This window comes from Arachis ipaensis, chromosome B6 (assembly GCF_059453495.1).
Source record: "Arachis ipaensis isolate K30076 ecotype BB chromosome B6, ASM5945349v1, whole genome shotgun sequence".
Lineage (NCBI taxonomy): Eukaryota > Viridiplantae > Streptophyta > Magnoliopsida > Fabales > Fabaceae > Arachis > Arachis ipaensis.
The window spans coordinates 66,950,409-66,968,306 of record NC_142441.1 but is presented as its reverse complement, the minus strand read 5'-3'; the positions used below and the strand labels follow the sequence as shown (position 1 = coordinate 66,968,306).

The 17,898-nt window shown below is 46.5% G+C and overlaps 23 non-coding genes and 33 pseudogenes across 23 annotated transcripts; all 56 read right to left on the bottom strand.

The window, feature by feature from the left end:
• Nucleotides 1–144: 144 nt before the first annotated feature.
• LOC148560740 (5S ribosomal RNA) lies at nt 145–263 on the bottom strand (annotated as a pseudogene).
• A 191-nt stretch (nt 264–454) lies between these two features.
• On the bottom strand, nt 455–565 carry LOC148560739 (5S ribosomal RNA; annotated as a pseudogene).
• Nucleotides 566–758: 193 nt separating this feature from the next.
• Nucleotides 759–877, bottom strand: LOC148560738 (5S ribosomal RNA; annotated as a pseudogene).
• A 192-nt stretch (nt 878–1,069) lies between these two features.
• LOC148560737 (5S ribosomal RNA) lies at nt 1,070–1,188 on the bottom strand. Its single transcript, XR_015891689.1, has one exon. It is a non-coding gene; the product is annotated as a 5S ribosomal RNA (ribosomal RNA).
• A 196-nt stretch (nt 1,189–1,384) lies between these two features.
• On the bottom strand, nt 1,385–1,503 carry LOC148560736 (5S ribosomal RNA; annotated as a pseudogene).
• Nucleotides 1,504–1,687: 184 nt separating this feature from the next.
• LOC148560735 (5S ribosomal RNA) lies at nt 1,688–1,806 on the bottom strand (annotated as a pseudogene).
• A 192-nt stretch (nt 1,807–1,998) lies between these two features.
• On the bottom strand, nt 1,999–2,117 carry LOC148560734 (5S ribosomal RNA; annotated as a pseudogene).
• Nucleotides 2,118–2,313: 196 nt separating this feature from the next.
• On the bottom strand, nt 2,314–2,432 carry LOC148560733 (5S ribosomal RNA; annotated as a pseudogene).
• A 190-nt stretch (nt 2,433–2,622) lies between these two features.
• Nucleotides 2,623–2,741, bottom strand: LOC148560732 (5S ribosomal RNA). The gene has a single exon (XR_015891192.1). It is a non-coding gene; the product is annotated as a 5S ribosomal RNA (ribosomal RNA).
• Nucleotides 2,742–2,940: 199 nt separating this feature from the next.
• Nucleotides 2,941–3,059, bottom strand: LOC148560731 (5S ribosomal RNA). Its single transcript, XR_015891296.1, has one exon. It is a non-coding gene; the product is annotated as a 5S ribosomal RNA (ribosomal RNA).
• A 177-nt stretch (nt 3,060–3,236) lies between these two features.
• On the bottom strand, nt 3,237–3,355 carry LOC148560730 (5S ribosomal RNA; annotated as a pseudogene).
• Nucleotides 3,356–3,534: 179 nt separating this feature from the next.
• Nucleotides 3,535–3,653, bottom strand: LOC148560729 (5S ribosomal RNA; annotated as a pseudogene).
• Nucleotides 3,654–3,830: 177 nt separating this feature from the next.
• On the bottom strand, nt 3,831–3,949 carry LOC148560728 (5S ribosomal RNA; annotated as a pseudogene).
• A 192-nt stretch (nt 3,950–4,141) lies between these two features.
• On the bottom strand, nt 4,142–4,260 carry LOC148560727 (5S ribosomal RNA). Its single transcript, XR_015890486.1, has one exon. It is a non-coding gene; the product is annotated as a 5S ribosomal RNA (ribosomal RNA).
• Nucleotides 4,261–4,438: 178 nt separating this feature from the next.
• LOC148560726 (5S ribosomal RNA) lies at nt 4,439–4,557 on the bottom strand (annotated as a pseudogene).
• Nucleotides 4,558–4,736: 179 nt separating this feature from the next.
• LOC148560725 (5S ribosomal RNA) lies at nt 4,737–4,855 on the bottom strand (annotated as a pseudogene).
• Nucleotides 4,856–5,351: 496 nt separating this feature from the next.
• LOC148560724 (5S ribosomal RNA) lies at nt 5,352–5,470 on the bottom strand (annotated as a pseudogene).
• A 181-nt stretch (nt 5,471–5,651) lies between these two features.
• Nucleotides 5,652–5,770, bottom strand: LOC148560723 (5S ribosomal RNA). The gene has a single exon (XR_015890501.1). It is a non-coding gene; the product is annotated as a 5S ribosomal RNA (ribosomal RNA).
• A 178-nt stretch (nt 5,771–5,948) lies between these two features.
• Nucleotides 5,949–6,067, bottom strand: LOC148560722 (5S ribosomal RNA). Its single transcript, XR_015891650.1, has one exon. It is a non-coding gene; the product is annotated as a 5S ribosomal RNA (ribosomal RNA).
• Nucleotides 6,068–6,246: 179 nt separating this feature from the next.
• LOC148560721 (5S ribosomal RNA) lies at nt 6,247–6,365 on the bottom strand (annotated as a pseudogene).
• A 185-nt stretch (nt 6,366–6,550) lies between these two features.
• On the bottom strand, nt 6,551–6,669 carry LOC148560720 (5S ribosomal RNA; annotated as a pseudogene).
• Nucleotides 6,670–6,847: 178 nt separating this feature from the next.
• Nucleotides 6,848–6,966, bottom strand: LOC148560719 (5S ribosomal RNA). Its single transcript, XR_015891649.1, has one exon. It is a non-coding gene; the product is annotated as a 5S ribosomal RNA (ribosomal RNA).
• A 179-nt stretch (nt 6,967–7,145) lies between these two features.
• On the bottom strand, nt 7,146–7,264 carry LOC148560718 (5S ribosomal RNA; annotated as a pseudogene).
• A 192-nt stretch (nt 7,265–7,456) lies between these two features.
• LOC148560717 (5S ribosomal RNA) lies at nt 7,457–7,575 on the bottom strand. Its single transcript, XR_015890601.1, has one exon. It is a non-coding gene; the product is annotated as a 5S ribosomal RNA (ribosomal RNA).
• A 191-nt stretch (nt 7,576–7,766) lies between these two features.
• Nucleotides 7,767–7,885, bottom strand: LOC148560716 (5S ribosomal RNA). Its single transcript, XR_015891394.1, has one exon. It is a non-coding gene; the product is annotated as a 5S ribosomal RNA (ribosomal RNA).
• A 178-nt stretch (nt 7,886–8,063) lies between these two features.
• Nucleotides 8,064–8,182, bottom strand: LOC148560715 (5S ribosomal RNA; annotated as a pseudogene).
• A 190-nt stretch (nt 8,183–8,372) lies between these two features.
• On the bottom strand, nt 8,373–8,491 carry LOC148560714 (5S ribosomal RNA). The gene has a single exon (XR_015891535.1). It is a non-coding gene; the product is annotated as a 5S ribosomal RNA (ribosomal RNA).
• A 194-nt stretch (nt 8,492–8,685) lies between these two features.
• On the bottom strand, nt 8,686–8,804 carry LOC148560713 (5S ribosomal RNA). Its single transcript, XR_015891260.1, has one exon. It is a non-coding gene; the product is annotated as a 5S ribosomal RNA (ribosomal RNA).
• A 214-nt stretch (nt 8,805–9,018) lies between these two features.
• Nucleotides 9,019–9,137, bottom strand: LOC148560712 (5S ribosomal RNA). The gene has a single exon (XR_015891626.1). It is a non-coding gene; the product is annotated as a 5S ribosomal RNA (ribosomal RNA).
• Nucleotides 9,138–9,328: 191 nt separating this feature from the next.
• Nucleotides 9,329–9,447, bottom strand: LOC148560711 (5S ribosomal RNA; annotated as a pseudogene).
• A 207-nt stretch (nt 9,448–9,654) lies between these two features.
• Nucleotides 9,655–9,773, bottom strand: LOC148560710 (5S ribosomal RNA; annotated as a pseudogene).
• Nucleotides 9,774–9,956: 183 nt separating this feature from the next.
• Nucleotides 9,957–10,075, bottom strand: LOC148560709 (5S ribosomal RNA; annotated as a pseudogene).
• A 424-nt stretch (nt 10,076–10,499) lies between these two features.
• On the bottom strand, nt 10,500–10,618 carry LOC148560708 (5S ribosomal RNA; annotated as a pseudogene).
• A 197-nt stretch (nt 10,619–10,815) lies between these two features.
• On the bottom strand, nt 10,816–10,934 carry LOC148560707 (5S ribosomal RNA). The gene has a single exon (XR_015890785.1). It is a non-coding gene; the product is annotated as a 5S ribosomal RNA (ribosomal RNA).
• A 194-nt stretch (nt 10,935–11,128) lies between these two features.
• Nucleotides 11,129–11,247, bottom strand: LOC148560706 (5S ribosomal RNA; annotated as a pseudogene).
• A 200-nt stretch (nt 11,248–11,447) lies between these two features.
• LOC148560705 (5S ribosomal RNA) lies at nt 11,448–11,566 on the bottom strand (annotated as a pseudogene).
• Nucleotides 11,567–11,745: 179 nt separating this feature from the next.
• Nucleotides 11,746–11,864, bottom strand: LOC148560704 (5S ribosomal RNA). The gene has a single exon (XR_015891198.1). It is a non-coding gene; the product is annotated as a 5S ribosomal RNA (ribosomal RNA).
• Nucleotides 11,865–12,060: 196 nt separating this feature from the next.
• Nucleotides 12,061–12,179, bottom strand: LOC148560703 (5S ribosomal RNA). Its single transcript, XR_015891154.1, has one exon. It is a non-coding gene; the product is annotated as a 5S ribosomal RNA (ribosomal RNA).
• Nucleotides 12,180–12,365: 186 nt separating this feature from the next.
• Nucleotides 12,366–12,484, bottom strand: LOC148560702 (5S ribosomal RNA). Its single transcript, XR_015890883.1, has one exon. It is a non-coding gene; the product is annotated as a 5S ribosomal RNA (ribosomal RNA).
• A 180-nt stretch (nt 12,485–12,664) lies between these two features.
• Nucleotides 12,665–12,783, bottom strand: LOC148560701 (5S ribosomal RNA; annotated as a pseudogene).
• A 189-nt stretch (nt 12,784–12,972) lies between these two features.
• LOC148560700 (5S ribosomal RNA) lies at nt 12,973–13,091 on the bottom strand. Its single transcript, XR_015890515.1, has one exon. It is a non-coding gene; the product is annotated as a 5S ribosomal RNA (ribosomal RNA).
• A 190-nt stretch (nt 13,092–13,281) lies between these two features.
• On the bottom strand, nt 13,282–13,400 carry LOC148560699 (5S ribosomal RNA; annotated as a pseudogene).
• A 189-nt stretch (nt 13,401–13,589) lies between these two features.
• Nucleotides 13,590–13,708, bottom strand: LOC148560698 (5S ribosomal RNA; annotated as a pseudogene).
• Nucleotides 13,709–13,903: 195 nt separating this feature from the next.
• On the bottom strand, nt 13,904–14,022 carry LOC148560697 (5S ribosomal RNA). Its single transcript, XR_015891078.1, has one exon. It is a non-coding gene; the product is annotated as a 5S ribosomal RNA (ribosomal RNA).
• Nucleotides 14,023–14,215: 193 nt separating this feature from the next.
• On the bottom strand, nt 14,216–14,334 carry LOC148560696 (5S ribosomal RNA; annotated as a pseudogene).
• Nucleotides 14,335–14,530: 196 nt separating this feature from the next.
• Nucleotides 14,531–14,649, bottom strand: LOC148560695 (5S ribosomal RNA). Its single transcript, XR_015891766.1, has one exon. It is a non-coding gene; the product is annotated as a 5S ribosomal RNA (ribosomal RNA).
• A 193-nt stretch (nt 14,650–14,842) lies between these two features.
• LOC148560694 (5S ribosomal RNA) lies at nt 14,843–14,961 on the bottom strand. Its single transcript, XR_015891405.1, has one exon. It is a non-coding gene; the product is annotated as a 5S ribosomal RNA (ribosomal RNA).
• A 179-nt stretch (nt 14,962–15,140) lies between these two features.
• On the bottom strand, nt 15,141–15,259 carry LOC148560693 (5S ribosomal RNA; annotated as a pseudogene).
• Nucleotides 15,260–15,448: 189 nt separating this feature from the next.
• On the bottom strand, nt 15,449–15,567 carry LOC148560692 (5S ribosomal RNA; annotated as a pseudogene).
• A 196-nt stretch (nt 15,568–15,763) lies between these two features.
• Nucleotides 15,764–15,882, bottom strand: LOC148560691 (5S ribosomal RNA). Its single transcript, XR_015890679.1, has one exon. It is a non-coding gene; the product is annotated as a 5S ribosomal RNA (ribosomal RNA).
• A 190-nt stretch (nt 15,883–16,072) lies between these two features.
• Nucleotides 16,073–16,191, bottom strand: LOC148560690 (5S ribosomal RNA). The gene has a single exon (XR_015891085.1). It is a non-coding gene; the product is annotated as a 5S ribosomal RNA (ribosomal RNA).
• A 193-nt stretch (nt 16,192–16,384) lies between these two features.
• On the bottom strand, nt 16,385–16,503 carry LOC148560689 (5S ribosomal RNA; annotated as a pseudogene).
• A 192-nt stretch (nt 16,504–16,695) lies between these two features.
• Nucleotides 16,696–16,814, bottom strand: LOC148560688 (5S ribosomal RNA). Its single transcript, XR_015889815.1, has one exon. It is a non-coding gene; the product is annotated as a 5S ribosomal RNA (ribosomal RNA).
• Nucleotides 16,815–16,995: 181 nt separating this feature from the next.
• LOC148560687 (5S ribosomal RNA) lies at nt 16,996–17,114 on the bottom strand (annotated as a pseudogene).
• Nucleotides 17,115–17,303: 189 nt separating this feature from the next.
• On the bottom strand, nt 17,304–17,422 carry LOC148560686 (5S ribosomal RNA; annotated as a pseudogene).
• A 182-nt stretch (nt 17,423–17,604) lies between these two features.
• LOC148560685 (5S ribosomal RNA) lies at nt 17,605–17,723 on the bottom strand (annotated as a pseudogene).
• Nucleotides 17,724–17,898: the final 175 nt, after the last annotated feature.

Below are 17,898 nucleotides of genomic sequence, written 5' to 3'. Positions count from 1 at the left end.
GACGTAGGGTAAGTCGAGCTGCTAATCCCTATGGGGCCCGTGCGAGCTTGCCAAAAATCAGGTCATTGAGGTTTGCTTTAGTTAAACTATTCAAGATAGCGTCGTTTAAAGAACGAGGGTAAGCACGACGTTAAAAAAAAAAAAGAGGTGCAACACGAGGACTTCCCAGGAGGTCACCCATCCTAGTACTACTTTCGCCGAAGCATGCTTAACTGCAGAGTTCTGACGGGATCCGGTGCATTAGTGCTGGTATGATCGCACCTATTAAAGTATGCGCACATAATTATCATAAGCATGTCTCGCGACGTAGGGTAAGTCGAGCTACGAATCCCTGCGGGGCCCGTGCGAGCTTGCCAAAAATCAGGTAATTGAGACTCTCTTTAGCTAAACTATTCGAGATAGCGTCGTTTAAAGAACGAGGGTAAGCACGACGTAAAAAAAATAAAAAAATAAATAGGTGCAACACGAGGACTTCCCAGGAGGTCGCCCATCCTAGTACTACTCTCGCCCAAGCACGTTTAACTGCGGAGTTCTGAGAGGATCCGGTGCTGGTATGATCGCACCTATTAATGTATGCGCACATAATTATCATTAGCATGTCTCGAGACGTAGGGTAAGTCGAGCTGCGAATCCCTGCGGGGCCCGTGCGAGCTTGCCGAAAATCAGGTAATTGAGGCTCGTTTAGCTAAACTATTCAAGATTGCGTCATTTTAAGAATGAGGGTAAGCACGACGTAAAAAAAAAAGAAGTAGAAGAAATAGGTGCAACACGAGGACTTTCCAGGAAGTCACCCATCCTAGTACTACTCTCGCCCAATCACGCTTAACTGCGGAGTTCTGATGGGATTCGGTGCATTAGTGCTTGTATGATCGCACCTATTAAAGTTTGCGCACATAATTATCATAAGCATGTCTCGCGACGTAGGGTAAGTCGAGCTGCGAATCCCTGCGGGACCCATGCGAGCATGCCGAAAATCAGGTCATTGAGGCTCACTTTAGCTAAACTATTCAAGATAGCGTCGTTTAAAGATCGAGGGTAAGCACGACGTAAAAAAAAATAAAAAAATAAATAGGTGCAACACGAGGACTTCCTAAAAGGTCACCCATCCAAGTACTACTCTCGCCCAAGCACGCTTAACTGCAGAGTTCTGATAGGATCCGGTGCATTAGTGCTGGTATGATCGCACCTATTAATGTATGCGCACATAATTATCATAAGCATGTCTCGAGACGTAGGGTAAGTCGAGCTGCGAATCCCTGCGGGGCCCGTGCGAGCTTGCCGAAAATCAGGTAATTGAGGCTCGCTTTAGCTAAACTATTCAAAATTGCGTCATTTAAAGAACGAGGGTAAGCACGACGTAAAAAAAAAAAAGAAGAAGAAGAAAGAGGTGCAACACGAAGACTTCCCAGGAAGTCACCCATCCTAGTACTACTCTCGCACAAGCACGCTTAACTGCGGACTTCTGATGGGATCCGGTGCATTAGTGCTGGTATGATCGCACCTATTAAAGTTTGCGCACATAATTATCATAAGCATGTCTCGCGACGTAGGGTAAGTCGAGCTGCGAATCCCTGCGGGGCCTGTGCAAGCTTTCCGAAAATCAGGTCATTGAGACTCGCTTTAGCTAAACTATTCAAGATAGCGTCGTTTAAAGAACGAGGGTAAGCACGACGTTAAAAAAAAAAAAGAGGTGCAACACGAGGAAATCCCAGGAGGTCACCCATCCTAGTACTACTGTCGCCGAAGCACGCTTAACTGCCGAGTTCTGACGGTATCCGGTGCATTAGTGCTGGTATGATCGCACCTATTAAAGTATACGCACATAATTATCATAAGCATGTCTCGCGACGTAGGGTAAGTCGAGCCACGAATCCCTGCGGGGCCCGTGCGAGCTTGCCGAAAATCAGGTAATTGAGACTCGCTTTAGCTAAACTATACAAGATAGCGTCGTTTAAAGATCGAGGGTAAGCACGACGTAAAAAAAAATAAAAAAATAAATAGGTGCAACACGAGGACTTCCGAGGAGGTCACCCATCATAGTACTACTCTCGCCCAAGCACGCTTAACTGCGGAGTTTTGATAGGATCCCGTAAATTAGTGCTGGTATGATCACATCTATTAATGTATGCGCACATAATTATCATAAGCATGTCTCGAGACGTAGGGTAAGTCGAGCTGCGAATCCCTGCGGGGACCGTGGGAGCTTGCCAAAAATCAAGTAATTGAGGCTCGCTTTAGCTAAACTATTCAAGATTGCGTCATTTAAAGAACGAGGGTAAGCACGACGTAAAAAAAAAAAAGAAGAAGAAGAAAGAAGTGCAACACGAAGACTTCCCAGGAAGTCACCCATCCTAGTACTACTCTCGCACAAGCACGCTTAACTGCGGAGTTCTGATGGGATCCGGTGCATTAGTGCTAGTATGATCGCACCTATTAAAGTTTGCGCACATAATTATCATAAGCATGTCTCGCGACGTAGGGTAAGTCGAGCTGCGAATCCCTGCGGGGCCCGTGCAAGCTTTCCGAAAATCAAGTCATTGAGGCTCGCTTTAGCTAAACTATTCAAGATAGTGTCGTTTAAAGAACGAGGGTAAGCACGACGTAAAAAAATAAAAAAATAAATAGGTGCAACACGAGGACTTCCCAGGAGGTCACCCATCCTAGTACTACTCTTGCCCAAGCACGCTTAACTGCGGAGTTCTGATAGGATCCGGTGCATTAGTGCTGGTATGATCGCACCTATTAATGTATGCGCACATAATAATCATAAGCATGTCTCGAGACGTAGGGTAAGTCGAGCTGCGAATCCCTTCGGGCCCGTGCGAGCTTGCCGAAAATTAGGTAATTGAGACTCGCTTTAGCTAAACTATTCAAGATTGCGTCATTTAAAGAACGAGGGTAAGCACGACGTAAAAAAAAAAAAAGAAGAAGAAGAAGAAAAAGGTGCAACACGAGGACTTCCCAGGAAGTCACCCATCCTAGTACTACTCTCGCCCAAGCACGCTTAACTGCGGAGTTCTAATGGGATTCGGTGCATTAGTGCTGGTATGATCGCACCTATTAAAGTTTGCGCACATAATTATCATAAGCATGTCTCGCGACGTAGGGTAAGTCGAGCTGCGAATCCCTGCGGGCCCGTGCGAGCTTTCCGAAAATTAGGTCATTGAGGCTCGCATTAGCTAAACTATTCAAGATAGCGTCGTTTAAAGAACGAGGGTAAGCACGACGTAAAAAAAAAGGTTCAACACGAGGACTTCCCAGGAGGTCACACATCCTAGTACTACTCTCGCCCAAGCACGCTTAACTGCGAAGTTCTGATGGGATCCGGTGCATTAGTGCTGGTATGATCGCACCTATTAAAGTATGCGCACATAATTATCATAAGCATATCTCGCGACGTAGGGTAAGTCAAGCTGCGAATCCATGCGGGGCCCGTGCGTGCTTGCCGAAAATCAGGTCATTGAGGCTCGCTTTATCTAAACTATTCAAGATAGCGTCATTTAAAGAACAAGGGTAAGCACGACGTAAAAAAAAAAGGTGCAACACAAGGACTTCCCAGGAGGTCAACCATCCTAGTACTATTCTCACCCAAGCAAGCTTAACTGCGGAGTTCTGATAGGATCCGGTGCATTAGTGTTGGTATGATCGCACCTATTAAAGTATGCGCACATAATTATCATAAGCGTGTCTCGCGACGTAGGGTAAGTCGAGCTGCGAATCCCTGCGGGCCCGTGCAAGCTTGCCGAAAATCAGGTAATTGAGGCTCGCTTTAGCTAAACTATTCAAGATAGCATCGTTTAAAGAACGAGGGTAAGCACGACGTAAAAAAAAGGGTGCAACACGAGGACTTCCCAGGAGGTCACCCATCCTAGAACTACTCTCACCCAAGCACGCTTAACTGCGGAGTTCTGATAGGATCCGGTGAATTAGTGCTGGTATGATCGCACCTATTAATGTATGCGCACATAATTATCATAAGCATGTCTCGCGACGTAGGGTAAGTTGAGCTGCGAATCCCTGCGGGGCCCATGCGAGCTTGCCGAAAATCAGGTCATTGAGGCTCGCTTTAGCTAAACTATTCAAGATAGCGTCGTTTAAAGATCGAGGGTAAGCACGACGTAAAAAAAATAAAAAAAATAAATAGGTGCAACACGAGGACTTCCCAGAAGGTCACCCATCCTAGTACTACTCTCGCCCAAGCACGCTTAACTGCGGAGTTCTGATAGGATCCGGTGCATTAGTGCTGGTATGATCGCACCTATTAATGTATGCGCACATAATTATCATAAGCATGTCTCGAGACGTTGGGTAAGTCGAGCTGCGAATCCCTGCGGGCCCGTGCGAGCTTGCCGAAAATCAGGTCATTGAGGCTCGCTTTAGCTAAACTATTCAAGGTAGCGTCGTTTAAAGAACGAGGGTAAGCACGACGTAAAAAAAAATGGTTCAACACGAGGACTTCCCAGGAGGTCACACATCCTAGTACTACTCTCGCCCAAGCACGCTTAACTGCGAAGTTCTGATGGGATCCGGTGCATTAGTGCTGGTATGATCGCACCTATTAAAGTATGCGCACATAATTATCATAAGCATATCTCGCGACGTAGGGTAAGTCAAGCTGCGAATCCATGCGGGGCCCGTGCGTGCTTGCCGAAAATCAGGTCATTGAGGCTCACTTTATCTAAACTATTCAAGATAGCGTCATTTAAAGAACAAGGGTAAGCACGACGTAAAAAAAAAAGGTGCAACACAAGGACTTCCCAGGAGGTCAACCATCCTAGTACTATTCTCGCCCAAGCAAGCTTAACTGCGGAGTTCTGATAGGATCCGGTGCATTAGTGCTGGTATGATCGCACCTATTAAAGTATGCGCACATAATTATCATAAGCATGTCTCGCGACGTAGGGTAAGTCGAGCTGCGAATCCCTGCGGGGCCCGTGCGAGCTTGCCGAAAATCAGGTAATTGAGACTCGCTTTAGCTAAACTATTCGAGATAGCGTCGTTTAAAGAACGAGGGTAAGCACGACGTAAAAAAAATAAAAAAATAAATAGGTGCAACACAAGGACTTCCCAGGAGGTCGCCCATCCTAGTACTACTCTCGCCCAAGCACGCTTAACTGCGGAGTTCCGAGAGGATCCGGTGCTAGTATGATCGCACCTATTAATGTATGCTCACATAATTATCATTAGCATGTCTCGAGACGTAGGGTAAGTCGAGCTGCGAATCCCTGTGGGGCCCGTGCGAGCTTGCCGAAAATCAGGTAATTGAGGCTCGCTTTAGCTAAACTATTCAAGATTGCGTCATTTTAAGAATGAGGGTAAGCACGACGTAAAAAAAAAAGAAGTAGAAGAAAGAGGTGCAACACGAGGACTTTCCAGGAAGTCACCCATCCTAGTACTACTCTCGCCCAATCACGCTTAACTGCGGAGTTCTGATGGGATTCGGTGCATTAGTGCTTGTATGATCGCACCTATTAAAGTTTGCGCACATAATTATCATAAGCATGTCTCGCGACGTAGGGTAAGTCGAGCTGCGAATCCCTGCGGGGCCCGTGCAAGCTTTCCGAAAATCAGGTCATTGAGACTCGCTTTAGCTAAACTATTCAAGATAGAGTCGTTTAAAGAACGAGGGTAAGCACGACGTAAAAAAAAAAAAGGTGCAACACGAGGACTTCCCAGGAGGTCACCCATCCTAGTACTACTCTCGTCCAAGCACGCTTAACTGCGGAGTTCCGATGGGATCCGGTGCATTAGTACTGGTATGATCGCACCTATTAAAGTTTGCGCACATACTTATCATAAGCATGTCTCGCGACGTACGGTAAGTCGAGCTGCGAATCCCTGCGGGGCCCGTGCAAGCTTTCCAAAAATCAGGTCATTCAGGCTCGCTTTAGCTAAACTATTCAAGATAGCGTCGTTTAAAGAACGAGGGTAAGCACGACGTAAAAAAAAAGGTGCAACACGAGGACTTCCCAGGAGGTCAACCATCCTAGTACTACTCTCGCCCAAGCACGCTTAACTGCGGAGTTCTGATAGGATCCGGTGCATTAGTGCTGGTATGATCGTACCTATTAAAGTATGCACACATAATTATCATAAGCATGTCTCGCGACGTAGGGTAAGTCGAGCTGCGAATCCCTGCGGGCCCATGCAAGCTTGCCGAAAATCAGGTAATTGAGGCTCGCTTTAGCTAAACTATTCAAGATAGCGTCGTTTAAAGAACGAGGGTAAGCACGGCGTAAAAAAAAAAGGGTGCAACATGAGGACTTCCCAGGAGGTCACCCATCCTAGTACTACTCTCGCCCAAGCACGCTTAACGGCAGAGTTCTGATGGGATCCGGTGCATTAGTGCTGGTATGATCGCACCTATTAAAGTATGCGCACATAATTATCATAAGCATCTCTCGCGACGTAGGGTAAGTCGAGCTGCTAATCCCTACGGGGCCCGTGCGAGCTTGCCAAAAATCAGGTCATTGAGGTTTGCTTTAGTTAAACTATTCAAGATAGCGTCGTTTAAAGAACGAGGGTAAGCACGACGTTAAAAAAAAAAAAAGAGGTGCAACACGAGGACTTCCCAGGAGGTCACCCATCCTAGTACTACTTTCGCCGAAGCACGCTTAATTGCAGAGTTCTGACGGGATCCGGTGCATTAGTGCTGGTATGATCGCACCTATTAAAGTATGCGCACATAATTATCATAAGCATGTCTCGCGACGTAGGGTAAGTCGAGCTACGAATCCCTGCGGGGCCCGTGCGAGCTTGCCGAAAATCAGGTAATTGAGACTCGCTTTAGCTAAACTATTCGAGATAGCGTCGTTTAAAGAACGAGGGTAAGCACGACGTAAAAAAAAAGGTGCAACACGAGGACTTCCCAGGAGGTCAACCATCCTAGTACTACTCTCGCCCAAGCACGCTTAACTGCGGAGTTCTGATAGGATCCGGTGCATTAGTGCTGGTATGATCGTACCTATTAAAGTATGCACACATAATTATCATAAGCATGTCTCGCGACGTAGGGTAAGTCGAGCTGCGAATCCCTGCGGGCCCATGCAAGCTTGCTGAAAATCAGGTAATTGAGGCTCGCTTTAGCTAAACTATTCAAGATAGCGTCGTTTAAAGAACGAGGGTAAGCACGGCGTAAAAAAAAAAGGGTGCAACACGAGGACTTCCCAGGAGGTCACCCATCCTAGAACTCCTCTCACCCAAGCACGCTTAATTGCGGAGTTCTGATAGGATCCGGTGAATTAGTGCTGGTATGATCGCACCTATTAATGTATGCGCACATAATTATCATAAGCATGTCTCGCGACGTAGGGTAAGTCGAGCTGCGAATCCCTGCGGGGCCCATGCGAGCTTGCCGAAAATCAGGTCATTGAGGCTCGCTTTAGCAAAACTATTCAAGATAGTGTCATTTAAAGATCGAGGGTAAGCACGACGTAAAAAAAATAAAAAAAATAAATAGGTGCAACACGAGGACTTCCCAGGAGGTAACCCATCCTAGTACTACTCTCGCCCAAGCACGCTTAACTGCGGAGTTCTGATAGGATCCGGTGCATTAGTGCTGGTATGATCGCACCTATTAATGTATGCGCACATAATTATCATAAGCATGTCTCGAGACGTAGGGTAAGTCGAGCTGCGAATCCCTGCGGGCCCGTGCGAGCTTGCCGAAAATCAGGTCATTGAGGCTCGCTTTAGCTAAACTATTCAAGATAGCGTCGTTTAAAGATCGAGGGTAAGCACGACGTAAAAAAAATAAATAAAATAAATAGGTGCAACATGAGGACTTCCCAGGAGGTCACCCATCCTAGTACTACTCTCGCCCAAGCACGCTTAACTGCGGAGTTCTGATGGGATCCGGTGCATTAGTGATGGTATGATCGCACCTATTAAAGTATGCGCACATAATTATCATAAGCATCTCTCGCGAGAGTCGAGCTGCGAATCCCTACGGGGCCCGTGCGAGCTTGCCGAAAATCAGGTCATTGAGGCTCGCTTTAGCTAAACTATTCAAGATAGTGTCGTTTAAAGAAGGAGGGTAAGCACGACGTTAAAAAAAAAAAAAAGAGGTGCAACACGAGGACTTTCCAGGAGGTCACCCATCCTAGTACTACTCTTGCCGAAGCACGCTTAACTGCAGAGTTCTGACGGGATCCGGTGCATTAGTGCTGGTATGATCGCACCTATTAAAGTATGCATACATAATTATCATAAGCATGTCTCGCGACGTAGGATAAGTCGAGCTACGAATCCCTGCGGGGCCCGTGCGAGCTTGCCGAAAATCAGGTAATTGAGACTCGCTTTAGCTAAACTACTCAAGATAGCGTCGTTTAAAGAACGAGGGTAAGCACGACGTAAAAAAAATAAAAAAAAAATAGGTGCAACACGAGGACTTCCCAGGAGGTCACCCATCCTAGTACTACTCTCGCCCAAGCACACTTAACTGCGGAGTTCTGATAGGATCCGGTGAATTAGTGCTAGTATGATCGCACCTATTAATGTATGCGCACATAATTATCATAAGCATGTCTCGCGACGTAGGGTAAGTCGAGCTGCGAATCCCTGCGTCGCCCGTGCGAGCATGCCGAAAATCAGGTAATTGAGACTCGCTTTAGCTAAACTATTCAAGATAGCATCGTTTAAAGAATGAGAGTAAGCACGACGTAAAAAAAAAAAAAAAAAAAAAAAGAGGTGCAACACGAGGACTTCCCAGGAGGTCACCCATCCTAGTACAACTCTCGCCCAAGCAAGATTAACTGCGGAGTTCTGATGGGATCCGGTGCATTAGTGCTGGTATGATCGCACCTATTAAAGTTTGCGCACATAATTATCATAAGCATGTCTCACGACGTATGGTAAGTCGAGCTGCGAATCCCTGCGGTGCCCGTGTGAGCTTTCCGAAAATCAGGTCATTGAGGCTCGCTTTAGCTAAACTATTCAAGATAGCGTCGTTTAAAGAACGAGGGTAAACACGACGTAAAAAAAAAAAAAAAGAAGAAGAAGAAGAAGAAGAAGAAGAAAGAGGTACAACACGAGGACTTCCCAGGAAGTCACCCATCCTAGTACTACTCTCGCCCAAGCACGCTTAACTGCGGATTTCTAATGGGATCCGGTGCATTAGTGCTGGTATGATCGCACCTATTAAAGTTTGCACACATAATTATCATAAGCATGTCTCGCGACGTAGGGTAAGTCGAGCTGCGAATCCCTGAGGGGCCCGTGCGAGCTTGCCAAAAATCAGGTCATTGAGGCTCGCTTTAGCTAAACTTTTCAAGATAGCGTTGTTTAAAGAACGAGGGTAAGCACGACGTAAAAAAAAAATAAAAAAAAAGAGGTGCAACACGAGGACTTCCCAGGAAGTCACCCATCCTAGAACTACTCTCGCCCAAGCACGCTTAACTGTGGAGTTCTGATGGGATCCGGAGCATTAGTGCTGGTATGATCGCAGCTGTTAAAGTACGCACACTTAATTATCATGAGCATGTCTCGCGACGTAGGGTAAGTCGAGCTGCGAAACCCTGCGGGGCCCATGCAAGCTTGCTGAAAATCAGCTCGTTGAGGCTCGCTTTAGCTAAACTATTCAAGATAGCGTCGTTTAAAGAATGAGGGTAAGCACGACGTAAAAAAAAAAAAAAGAAGAAGAAGAAGAAGAAGAAAGAGGTGCAACACGAGGACTTCCCAGGAAGTCACCCATCCTAGTACTACTCTCGCCCAAGCACGCTTAACTGCGTATTTCTGATGGGATCCGGTGCATTAGTGCTGGTATGATCGCACCTATTAAAGTTTGCGCACATAATTATCATAAGCATGTCTCGCGACGTAGGGTAAGTCGAGCTACGAGTCCTTGCGGGGCCCGTGCGAGCTTGCTGAAAATCAGGTCATTGAGGCTTGCTTTAGCTAAACTATTCAAGATAGCGTCATTAAAAGAACAAGGGTAAGCACGACGTAAAAAAAAAAAAACGGTGCAACACGAAGACTTCTCAGGAAATCACCCATCCAAGTACTACTCTCGCCCAAGCACGCTTAACTACGAAGTTCTGATAGGATCCGGTACATTAGTGCTGGTATGATCGCACCTATTAAAGTTTGCACACATAATTATCATAAGCATGTCTCGCGACGTAGGGTAAGTCGAGCTGCGAATCCCTGTGGGGGTCGTGCGAGCTTGCCGAAAATCAGGTCATTGAGGGTCGCTTTAGCTAAACTATTCAAGATAGCGTCGTTTAAAGAACGAGGGTAAGCACGACGTAAAAAAAAGGTGCAATACGAGGACATCCCCCTAGTGGTGGTATGATCGCACCTATTAAAGTACGCCCACATAATTATCATAAGCATGTCTCATGACGTAGGGTAAGTCGAGCTGCGAATCCCTGCGGGGCCCGTGCGAGCTTGCCGAAAATCAGGTAATTGAGGCTCGCTTTAGCTAAACTATTCAAGATAGCGTCGTTTAAAGAACGAGGGTAAGCACGACGTAAAAAAAAATAAAAAAAAAAGAAAAGAAAGAAGTACAACACGAGGACTTCCCAGGAAGTCACCCATCCTAGTACTACTCTCGCCCAAGCATGCTTAACTGCGGAGTTTTGATGGGATCCGGTGCATTAGTGCTGGTATGATCGCACCTATTAAAGTTTGCGCACATAATTATCATAACCATGTCTCGCGACGTAGGGTAAGTCGAGCTGCGAATCCCTGCGGGCCTGTGCGAGCTTGCCGAAAATCAGGTCATTGAGGCTCGCTTAAGCTAAACTATTCAAGATAGCGTCGTTTAAAGAGCGAAGGTAAGCACGACGTAAAAAAATTAAAAAAAAAAACAAAAAAAAGGGGCAACACGAGGACTTCCCAGGAGGTCAGCCATCCTAGTACTACTCTCGCCCAAGCACGCTTAACTGCGGAGTTCTGATGGGATCCGGTGCATTAGTGCTGGTATGATCGCACCTATTAAAGTATGCGCACATAATTATCATAAGCATCTCTCGCGACGTAGGGTAAGTCAAGCTACGAATCCCTGCGGGGCCCGTGCGAGCTTGCCGAAAATCAGGTCATTGAGGCTAGCTTTAGCTAAACTATTCAAGATAGCGTCGTTTAAAGAACAAGGGTAACCACGACGTAAAAAAATAATAAAAAAAATAAGTAAGTGCAACACGATGACTTCCCAGGAGGTCACCCATCCTAGTACTACTCTCATCCAAGCACGCTTAACTGCGGAGTTCTGATAGGATCCGGTGCATTAGTGTTGGTATGATCGCACCTGTTAAAGTATGCGCACATAATTATCATAAGCATGTCTCGCGACGTAGGGTAAGTCGAGCTGTGAATCCCTGCGGGGCCAGTTCGAGCTTGCCGAAAATCAGGTAATGGAGGCTCGCTTTAGCTAAACTATTCAAGATAGCGTCGTATAAAGAATGAGGGTAAGCACGACGTAAAAAAAAAAAAGAAAAAAAAAGAAGAAAGAGGTGCAACACGAGGACTTCCCAGGAAGTCACGCATCCTAGTACTACTCTCGCCCAAGCACACTTAACTACGGAATTCTGATAGGATCAGGTGCATTAGTGGTGGAATGATCGCACCTATTAAAGTTTGCGCACATAGTTATCATAAGCATGTCTCGTGACGTAGGGTAAGTCGAGCTGCGAATCCCTACGGGACCCGGGCGAGCTTACCGAAAATCAGGTCATTAAGGCTCGCTTTAGCTAAACTATTCAAGATAGCGTCGTTTAAAGAACGAGGGTAACCAAGACGTAAAAAAAAAAGGTGCAACACGAGGACTTCCCAGGAGGTCACCCATCCTAGTACTACACTCGCCCCAGCACGCTTAACTGCGGAGTTCTGATGGGATCCGGTGCATTAGTGCTGGTTTGATCGCACTTATTAAAGTATGCGCACATAATTATCATAAGCATGTCTCGCGACGTAGGGTAAGTCGAGCTGCGAATCCCTGCGGGACCCGTGCGAGCTTGCCGAAAATCAGGTCATTCAGACTCGCTTTAGCTAAAAGATTCAAGATAGCGTCGTTTAAAGAACGAGGGTAAGCATGACGTAAAAAAATAAAAAATAAAAAATAAAGAGGTGCAACACGAGGACATCCCAGGAGGTCACCCATCCTAGTACTACTCTCGCCCAAGCACGCTTAACTGCGGAGTTCTGATAGGATCCGGTGCATTAGTGCTGGTATGATCGCACCTATTAAAGTATGCGCACATAATTATCATAAGCATGTCTCGCGACGTAGGGTAAGTCGAGCTGCGAATTCCTGCGGCGCCCGTTCGAGCTTGCCGAAAATTAGGTAATTGAGGCTCGCTTTAGCTAAACTATTCAAGATAGCGTCGTTTAAAGAACGAGGATAAACACGACTTAAAATAAAAAAAAAAGAGGTGCAACACGAGGACATCCCAGGAGGTCACCCATCCTAGTACCACTCTCGCCCAAGCACGCTTAACTGCGGAGTTCTGATGGGATCCGGTGCATTAGTGCTGGTATGATCGCACCTATTAAAGTTTGCGCACATAATTATCATAAGCATGTCTCGCGACGTAGGGTAAGTCGAGCTGCGAATCCCTTTGGGACCCGTGCGAGCTTGCCGAAAATCAGGTCATTGAGGCTCGCTTTAGCTAAACTATTCAAGATAGCGTCGTCTAAAGAACGAGGGTAAGCACGACGTAAAAAAAAAAGGGTGCAACTCGAGGACTTCCCAGGATGTCACCCATCCTATTACTACTCTCGCCCAAGCACGCTTAACTGCGGAGTTATGATGGGATCCGGTGCATTAGGGCTGGTATGATCGCACCTATTAAAGTATGCGCACATAATTATCATAAGCATGTCTCACGACGTAGGGTAAGTCGAGCTACGAATCCCTGCGGGGCCCGTGCGAGCTTGCCGAAAATCAGGTAATTGAGGCTCGCTTTAGATAAACTATTCAAGATAGCGTCGTTTAAAGAACGAGGGTATTCACGACGTAAAAAAAATAGAATGAAAGAGGTGCAACACGAGGACTTCCCAGGAAATCACCCATCCTAGTACTACTCTCGCCCAAGCACGCTTAACTGCGGAGTTCTGATGGGATCCGGTGCATTAGTGCTGGTATGATCGCACCTATTAAAGTATGCGCACATAATTATCATAAGCATGTCTCGCGACGCAGGGTAAGTCGATCTGCGAATCCCTGCGGGGGCCGTGCGATCTTGCCAAAAATCAGGTCATTGAGGCTCGCTTTAGCTAAACTATTCAAGATAGCGTCGTTTAAAGAACGAGGGTAAGCACGACGTAAAAAAAAATTGAAAGAAAGAGGTGCAACACGAGGACTTCCCAGGAAATCACCCATCCTAGTACTACTCTCGCCCAAGCACGCTTAACTGCAGAGTTCTGATGGGATCCCGTGCATTAGTGCTGGTATGATCGCACCTATTAAAGATTGCGCACATAATTATCATAAGCATGTCTCGCGACGCAGGGTAAGTCGATCTGCGAATCCCTGCGGGGGCCGTGCGATCTTGCCAAAAATCACGTCATTGAGGCTCGCTTTAGCTAAACTATTCAAGATAGCGTCGTTTAAAGAACGAGGGTATGCACGACGTAAAAAAAATAGAATGAAAGAGGTGCAACACGAGGACTTCCCAGGAAATCACCCATCCTAGTACTACTCTCGCCCAAGCACGCTTAATTGCGGAGTTCTGATGAGATCCGGTGCATTAGTGCTAGTATGATCGCACCTATTAAAGTCTGCGCACATAATTATCATAAGCATGTCTCACGACGTAGGGTAAGTCGAGCTGCGAATCTCTGCGGGCCCGTGCGAGCTTGCCGAAAATCAGGTAAATGAGGCTCGCTTTAGCTAAACAATTCAAGATAGCGTCGTTTAAAGAACGAGGGTAAGCATGACGTAAAAAAATAAAAAATAAAAAATAAAGAGGTGCAACACGAGGACTTCCTAAAAGGTCACCCATCCTAGTACTACTCTCGCCCAAGCACGCTTAACTGCGGAGTTCTGATAGGATCCGGTGCATTAGTGCTGGTATGATCGCACCTATTAAAGTATGCATACATAATTATAATAAGCATGTCTCGCGACGTAGGGTAAGTCGAGCTGCGAATTCCTGCGGCGCCCGTGCGAGCTTGCCGAAAATCAGGTAATTGAGGCTCGCTTTAGCTAAATTATTCAAGATAGCGTCGTTTAAAGAACGAGGATAAACACGACTTAAAATAAAAAAAAAAAAAGAAAGAGGTGCAACACGAGGACATCCCAGGAGGTCACCCATCCTAGTACTACTCTCGCGCAAGCACGCTTAACTGCGGAGTTCTGATGGGATCACGTGCATTTGTGCTGGTATGATCGCACCTATTAAAGTATGCGCACATAATTATCATAAGCATGTCTCGCGACGTAGGGTAAGTCGAGCTGCGAATTCCTGCGGGGCCCGTGCGAGCTTGCCGAAAATCAGGTCATTGATACTCGCTTTAGCTAAACTATTCCAAAAAGCGTCGTTTAAAGAACGAGGGTAAGCATGACGTAAAAAAATAAAAAATAAAAAAGAAAGAGTTGCAACACGAGGACTTCCCAAGAGGTCACCCATCCTAGTAGTACTCTCGCCCAAGCACGCTTAACTGCGGAGTTCTGATAGGATCCGGTGCATTAGTGCTGGTATGATCGCACCTATTAAAGTATGCGCACATAATTATCATAAGCATGTCTCGCGACGTAGGGTAAGTCGAGTTGCGAATCCCTGCGGCTACCGTGCGAGCTTGCCGAAAATCAGGTAATTGAGGCTCGCGTAAGCTAAACTATTCAAGATAGCGTCGTTTAAAGAACGAGGGTAAGCACGACGTAGAAAAAAAAAAAGAAAAGAAAGAGGTGCAACGCGAGGACTTCCCAGGAAGTCACCCATCCTAGTACTACTCTCGCCCAAGCACGCTTAACGGCGGAGTTCTGATGGGATCCGGTGCATTAGTGCTAGTATGATCGCACCTATTAAAGTTTGCGCACATAATTATCATAAGCATGTCTCGCGACGTAGGGTAAGTCGAGCTGCGAATCCCTGCGGGGCCCGTGCGAGCTTGCCGAAAATCAGGTCATTGAGGCTCGCTTTAGCTAAACTATTCAAGATAGCGTCGTCTAAAGAACGAGGGTAAGCACGACGTAAAAAAAAAGGGTGCAACACGAGGACTTCCCAGGAGGTCACCCATCCTAGTACTACTCTCGCCCAAGCACGCTTAACTGCGGAGTTTTGATGGGATCCGGTGCATTAGGGCTGGTATGATCGAACCTATTAAAGTACACGCACATAATTATCATAAGCATGTCTCACGACGTAGGGTAAGTCGAGCTGCGAATCCCTGTGGGTCCCGTGCGAGCTTGCCGAAAATTAGGTAACTGAGGCTCGCTTTAGATAAACTATTCAAGATAGCGTCGTTTAAAGAACAAGGGTAAGCACGACGTAAAAAAAATAGAATGAAAGAGGTGCAACACGAGGACTTCCCAGGAAATCACCCATCCTAGTACTACTCTCGCCCAAGCACGCATAACTGCAGAGTTCTGATGAGATCCCGTGCATTAGTGCTCGTATGATCGCACCTATTAAAGATTGCGCACATAATTATCATAAGCATGTCTCGCGACGTAGGGTAAGTCGAGCTGCGAATCCCTGCGGGGCCCGTGCGAGCTTGCCGAAAATCAGGTCATTGAGAGTCGCTTTAGCTAAACAATTCAAGATAGCGTCGTTTAAAGAACGAGGGTAAGCATGACGTAAAAAAATAAAAAATAAAAAATAAAGAGGTGCAACACGAGGACTTCCCAGGAGGTCACCCATCCTAGTACTACTCTCGCCCAAGCACGCTTATCTGCGGAGTTCTGATAGGATCCGGTGCATTAGTGCTGGTATGATCGCACCTATTAAAGCATGCGCACATAATTATCATAAGCATGTCTCGCGACGTAGGGTAAGTCGAGCTGCGAATCCCTGCGGCGCCCGTGCGAGCTTGCCGAAAATCAGGTAATTGAGGCTCGCTTTAGCTAAACTATTAAAGATAGCGTCGTTTATAGAACGAGGGTAAGCACGACGTAAAAAAAAAAGAAAAGAAAGAGGTGCAACACGAGGACTTCCCAGGAAGTCACCCATCCTAGTACTACTCTCGCCCAAACACGCTTAACTGCGAAGTTCTGATGGGATCCGGTGCATTAGTGCTGGTATGATCGCACCTATTAAAGTTTGCGCACATAATTAACATAAGCATGTCTCGCGAGGTAGGGTAAGTCGAGCTGCGAATCCCTGCGGGGCCCGTGCGAGCTTGCCGAAAATCAGGTCATTCAGACACGCTTTAGCTAAACTATTCAAGATAGCGTCGTTTAAAGAACGAGGGTAAGCATGACGTAAAAAAAAAAATAAAAAATAAAGAGGTGCAACACGAGGACTTCCCAGAAGGTCACCCATCCTAGTAATACTCTCGCCCAAGCACGCTTAACTGCGCAGTTCTAATAGGATCCGGTGCATTAGTGCTGGTATGATCGCACCTATTAAAGTATGCGCACATAATTATCATAAGCATGTCTCGCGACGTAGGGTAAGTCGAGCTGCGAATTCCTGCGGCGCCCGTGCGAGCTTGCCGAAAATCAGGTAATTGAGGCTCGCTTTAGCTAAACTATTCAAGATAAAGTAGTTTAAAGAACGAGGGTAAGCACAACGTAAAAAAAAAAAAGAAAAGAAAGAGGTGCAACACGAGGACTTCCCAGGAAGTCACCCATCCTAGTACTACTCTCGCCCAAGCACGCTTAACTGCGGAGATCTGATGGGATCCGGTGCATTAGTGCTGGTATGATCGCACCTATTAAAGTTTGCGCACATAATTATCATAAGCATGTCTCGCGACGTAGGGTAAGTCGAGCTGCGAATCCCTGCGGGGCCCGTGTGAGCTTGCTGAAAATCAGGTCATTGAGGCTCGCTTTAGCTAAACTATTCAAGATAGCGTCGTCTAAAGAACGAGGGTAAGCACGACGTAAAAAAAAAAGAGGTGCAATACGAGGACTTCCCAGGAGGTCACTCATCCTAGTACTACTCTCGCCCAATCACGTTTAACTGCGGAGTTCTGATGGGATCTGGTACATTAGTGCTGGCAAGATCGCATCTATTAAAGTATGCGCACATAATTATCATAAGCATGTCTCGCGACGTAGGGTAAGTCGAGCTGCGAATCCCTGCGGGGCCCGTGCGAGCTTGCCAAAAATCAGGTCATTGAGAGTCGCTTTAGCTAAACTATTCAAGATAGCGTCGTTTAAAGAACGAGGGTAAGCACAACGTAAAAAAAAAGAAAAGAAAGAGGTGCAACACGAGGACTTCCCAGGAAGTCACCCATCCAAGTACTACTCTCGCCCAAGCACAATTAACTGCGGAGTTCTGATGGGATCCGGTGCATTAGTGCTGGTATGATCGTAGCTATTAAAGTTTGCGCACCTAATTATCATAAGCATGTCTCGCGACGTAGGGTAAGTCGAGCTGCGAATCCCTGCAGGGCCCGTGTGAGCTTGCCGAAAATCAGGTCATTGAGGCTCGCTTTAGCTAAACTATTCAAGATAGCGTCGTCTAAAGAACGAGGGTAAGCACGACGTAAAAAAAAAAAGAGGTGCAATACGAGGACTTCCCAGGAGGTCACTCATCCTAGTACTACTCTCGCCCAAGCACGTTTAACTGCGGAGTTCTGATGGGATCCGGTACATTAGTGCTGGCATGATCGCATCTATTAAAGTATGCGCACATAATTATCATAAGCATGTCTCGCGACGTAGGGTAAGTCGAGCTGCGAATCCCTGCGGGGCCCGTGCGAGCTTGCCGAAAATCAGGTCATTGAGAGTCGCTTTAGCTAAACTATTCAAGATAGCGTCGTTTAAAGAACGAGGGTAAGCATGACGTAAAA